The following is a 5,523-nucleotide window of genomic DNA, read 5'->3' as shown; positions in this document are numbered from 1 at the left end:
GAAGCTGCCGAAGTTACTGTTCTCGCTACCGTTGCTATGAATCCACATGTGAGCACACGACAGCTGGAACACGAGATTGGCATTCCTAAAACGAGTGTACATCGTATTCTTATACGTCGTCCGCGGGCTTAGCTGAGTGGTAACGCGCTCGCCTCCCGTGCAATCGGGCCCGGGTTCGATTCCAGGCCAAGTTGGAGATTTTCTCCACTCGGGGACTGGGTGATGTCCTCATCATCATTTCATCCTCATCACCGACGAGCAAGTCGCCCAATGTGGCACTTGGAGACCGAATTTCCCCGAATGGGGCCTCCCGGCCAACGATGCCATACGCTATTTTCTTATACGTCACTGGTTCCATACTTACCATGAACACCTACGTCAAGAATTGCATGGGAATGATTTCCAGAATCGTGTACAGTTCTGTGAGTGGGCACAGCAGCAAATCCTCGCCAACCCGAACTTCTTCTCCAGTGTTCTATTTACCGATGAATGTTCCTTCTCAAACAAAGCACAGATAAATACAAGGAACATGAATTATTGGTCCAGTGACAACCCAGACAATGGAGAGTTCACGTCTGGTGTGGGATGCTTTCATCAATGGTAGTCTAAACGGCACAGCGTAAGCCAACTTCCTCAGACGAATTCTTTCTCCTCTTGTGGATGAAGTGCCGCTAAGAACCAGAATGCTTATTTGGTATCAACACGATGGATGTCCAGCACATAATGCCTTGCGTGCACGTCGTGTTCTGAACCGAAGGTATCCTGCCAGATGGATTTGACGAGGTGGAACAGTTACTTGGCCTGCAAGATCTCCTGATTTAAATCCTCTGGACATTTTCTTTGGGGATGCATTAAAGACGATGCCTATCGCGATATTCCAACAACTCCAGAGGACATGTAGGAACGTATTGTATTCCTCTTCAGCAGGCAACAATGGAAGCAGTAAATAAATCTTTCATTCAACGAGTGCACTAGTGTATCGGTGTCCAGGGTCACCACTTTGAGCTCCTTTGAATGTTATGCTTCTGCACAATGGTACGGGAAAGTCAAAGTCAATTTTGTGTTATGTTTTTCTTTTTTTTTTTGTTTTGTTTTCATTTGTTTTCTGACAACTCCAGCAAGTGGACGAGTTTGTGATCCCGGGCTCAAAGTCAATGTTGTGTTATGTAATTAATAACGTTGTGTTCCAGTGAATGGTACATTGTGATACATTTTTGATTAGGTCTTCAGGAGAGGAAATGAATTACCGAATATAAAATACAGGGTGCCATTTTAAAAAAGTCATACCGCAGTTCATATCTTACTAAAAAAAAAAAAAACTACAACAAAGGCAATCATGCTGACTGATGTTCCCCTGACGGCTAAAGAAGATTCGCTTGAAACATTTTGTAATTTGCATCTGCAGACACAGTTATGCAGGGTGGGCAAGATAAACGGGACACACACTATATATATATATATATATATATATATATATATATATATATATTAGGGAGTTTCCTAGTTAGTAATACTCATAATAATGACTTTAATTGTAATATTATTGGTTAGGGTACTAGTCACTGTTAGAAGCGAATACAACCTACGGACAAGAGCTCTGTTGCCAGATAAACGGTCTGATTGCCGATAATAACTAAAATCTTATAACAGTTTATTAGCATAGAGATTGCACCGATATATAGACGCTTACAGGGTTTCAGCAGGAATCAGATGACACCTAGATTTATTGACAAAGTGATACTGCTCCGGCATCTCCTTTTGCCATCGCACTTGACATAAGCTATGACGGTGTTCGTAACTGCTATGTCACGATGGTGGAACACGTGAGGCAATACTGACCCTACGACGTATCTTAGAAAATAGATTAAGGAAAGGCAAACCCACATTTCTACTTAGAGAAAGCTTTTGACAATGTTGACAGGAATACCCTCTTTCAAATTCTAAAGGTGACAGGGGTAAAATACAGGAAGCGAAAGGCTATTTACAATTTGTACAGAAACCAGATGGCAGTTATAAGAGTCGAGGGGCATGAAAGGGAAGCAGCGGTTCGGAAGGGAGTGAGACAGTGTTGTAGCCTGTCCCCGATGTTATTCCATCTGTATATTGAGCAAGCAGTAAAGAAAACAAAAGAAAAATTCCGAGTAGGTATTAAAATCCATGGAGAAGAAATAAAAACGTTGAGGTTCGCCGATGACATTGTAATTCTGTCAGAGACAGCAAAGGACTTGGAAGAGCAGTTGAACGGAATGGACAGTGTCTTGAAAGGAGGATATAAGATGAACATCAACAAAAGCAAAACGAGGATAATGGAATGTAGTAAAATTAAGTCGGGTGATGCTGAGGGGATTAGATTAGGAAATGAGACACTTAAAGTAGTAAAGCAGTTTTGCTATTTGGGGAGCAAAATAACTGATGATGGTCGAAGTAGAGAGGATATAAAATGTAGACTGGCAATGGCAAGGAAATTGTTTCTGAAGAAGAGAAATTTGTTAACATCGAGTATAGATTTAAGTGTCAGGAAGTCGTTTCTGAAAGTATTTGTATGGAGTGTAGCCATGTATGGAAGTGAAACATGGACGATAAATAGTTTGGACAAGAAGAGAATAGAAGCTTTCGAAATCTGGTGCTACCGAAGAATGCTGAAGATTAGATGGGTAGATCACATAACTAATGAGGAGGTATTGAATAGAATAGGGGAGAAGAGGAGTTTGTGGCACAACTTGACAAGAAGAAGGGACCGGTTGATAGGACATGTTTTGAGGCATCAAGGGATCACAAATTTAGCATTGGAGGGCAGCGTGGCGGGTAAAAGTCGTAGAGGGAGACCTACAGATGAATACACTAAGCAGATTCAGAAGGATGTAGGTTGCAGTAAGTACTGGGAGATGAAGAAGCTTCCACAGGATAGAGTAGCATGGAGAGCTGCATCAAGCCAGTCTCAGGACTGAAGACAACAACAACATGTCACGATATAGGAGGAAAGCAGATGGCGAGACGTAATTTATTTTTTCGGGCCAGGTCACGACAGGCATTAGTAGGAGCGCTGGCTACGAGGAACTGCAAGCGCGCATATGTGGCCTTGGGAAGGAAACTTGGGTGTCCGTTTCCTGAGCAGCCGGTCCCGTATATGTCACGTGGAATTTTCCTCTTGTGGTCTGCACTGACGTCCTCTCTCGACTGCCGGCTGATAACATAACAAGGCCAAACAGCGACGCACGGTGGCCTCTTCGCCTGTCTGTCGTACAGGTGTGCGGCTGGCCCAGAAACCTGCGAGGGCTTCGAAGTACCAACACACGTTTATAACGAAGATCAGATAATATTCTGTACGTCAATAAGTGAGACTGCATTTCTTTTGTTAATTAAAGTGTTAATTACAGTCTAAGATAAATAAGACTATGCACCACGAAGGAATTATCAGAATACGACGGAAATTGGTAGATGTGATATACCTGTACAGACAAACAAATCATTATGGTTTCATAAAAAACTGGATGATTTATTCAAGAGAAAGAACTTCACAAATCGTGCAAGTCAGTAACGCGTTTTTGCTACTCTGGCCATTATATAAGCAGTTATTCATGCACTCCGTGTGCAGGCCATAAGTCGCCCACCTGGACCATCCGACCGCCGTGTCATCCTCAGATGAGGATGCGGATAGGAGGGGCGTGTGGTCAGCACACCGCTCTCCCGGTCGTTATGATGGTTTTCTTTGACCGGAGGCGCTACTATTCGGTCGAGTAGCTCCTCAGTTGGCATCACGAGGCTGAGTGCACCCCGAAAAATGCAACAGCACATGGCGACCCGGACGGTCACCCATCCAAGTGCGGGCCACGCCCAACGGCGCTTAATTTCGGTGATCCGACGGGAACCGGTGTATCCACTGCGGCAAGGCCGTTGCCTAAGCAGTTATTGGGCTGTCATTAATTGACAGATTTGTTGGATGCCCTGCTGGGGAATATCGTGCCAGAGTTTGTTCAACTGACGACTTAAATCGTCAAAATCACTTGATGGTGGGAGGACGTTGCACATAATGCTCCGAAGGTTCTCAATTGGGAAGAGGTCCAGCGATCTTGCTGTACAAATTGTGTTTTGATAAGCACGAGCAAAAGCAGTAGAAAGTCTCACTGTGTGTAGGCGGGCATTTTCATGCTGAAATTTAAGCCGAGGATGACTTTCCATAAAGGGCAACAAAGCGGAGCGTAGAATGTTGTCGACGTGCTGTATGGCTGCAGCGAATGACAACCAAATGTGTTTTGCAATGAAATGCAATGGCATCCCAGACCATCACTCCAGGTTATCGGGCAATATTATGAGCGGCAATCACATAGGTATTCCACCGCTGTCTGGGGCATCTCAGACACGTCTTGGGCCTGGAATTTCATTGAGTGGTTCAGAATTGTCCTCAGTGATGCATCCCTCCCTCTTGGAACTGAGCGCCGATGACCAGTGAAGACGTGTGTGGTATCGCTCCAGACTGGTTGGGATACCAAACATTGTCGGAGGCAATAGGGCCTGACTACCAATTGCGGTGGTTTAGGGTACCACTATATTTCATAGCAGGACCCCTTTGGTTGTCAGCCGCTGCACCCTTACAGCACAGCCGTACGTCGACGATATTCGACGGCCCGTTTTGTTGCCCTATATGGCGAGCCATCCTGGTCTTACATTTCAGTAAGATAATGCACGCCCGGGCACGAAGAGTGTTTGTACTGCTTGTCTTCGTACTGGGCAAACCCTGCCTAGGCCAGCAAGGTCGCCGGATCTCTCACCGGTTGAGAACGTTTGGAGCATTGCATGCAGAGCCTCTCAGCTCGGGATTTTGACGATCTAACATGGCAACTGGACAAAAGATGGCACGACATCACTCGGAGCACATCCAACAACTCTGTCACTCAGTGGCAAGACAAAAAGCAGTTTCAATGAGGGCCAGAGATAGGCAAACGCTTATTGACTTGCCCAGTCTGTGGAGCTCCTTCTCTTGAATGAATCATTCGATTTTTCTGAAACTGTAATGGTTTATTTGCCTGTACGTGTACATCACATCTATTGTTTGCTGTCCGATTTGGTGCGTCGCCTTTTTTTCTACCGATTTTCTGTATATTCCCGAGATGATAGTGAAACTGAAGCTACGTATCACCACCCCATGTACAGGAGTAGTTATGGTGTGGTTAATTTGAATGCGACGCCTTTCAAGCAATAATTGTCACGAAGAAGGCGGGGACATTGAGGAGCTCCTCGGTTTAAAGAAGACGACATAAGAACACTGCTCCCTTTCAGAGAGGTGGTTGGCGGATAGGACTAGCCAAATAATGACAGCCTAACAGTTTCCTTACATCATACTTGTAGGACGGACACAGCGTTTTGTAGTATCGTCCGTGTAGCTAGCAATAGGAAATGGTTCCTACCCAGACAGTCAGATGAATTATTGCTGGGAACGAGTTTTTGAAAAGGGCCCAGCACGATCACCCAGCGTCGCTTTTGTCGGTGTCCTGGAGCAGTCGACACGTAGCCTCTACGTAGTCA

General features: G+C 45.0%; 1 pseudogene; it reads right to left on the bottom strand.

Annotated features, from left to right (window-relative positions):
- Positions 1-3,781: 3,781 nt before the first annotated feature.
- Positions 3,782-3,899, bottom strand: LOC126199902 (5S ribosomal RNA; annotated as a pseudogene).
- Positions 3,900-5,523: the final 1,624 nt, after the last annotated feature.

This window comes from Schistocerca nitens, chromosome 8, assembly GCF_023898315.1.
Source record: "Schistocerca nitens isolate TAMUIC-IGC-003100 chromosome 8, iqSchNite1.1, whole genome shotgun sequence".
NCBI lineage: Eukaryota > Metazoa > Arthropoda > Insecta > Orthoptera > Acrididae > Schistocerca > Schistocerca nitens.
The sequence above is the reverse complement of the archived record's forward strand: the minus strand, read 5'-3'. Positions and strand labels throughout refer to the sequence as shown.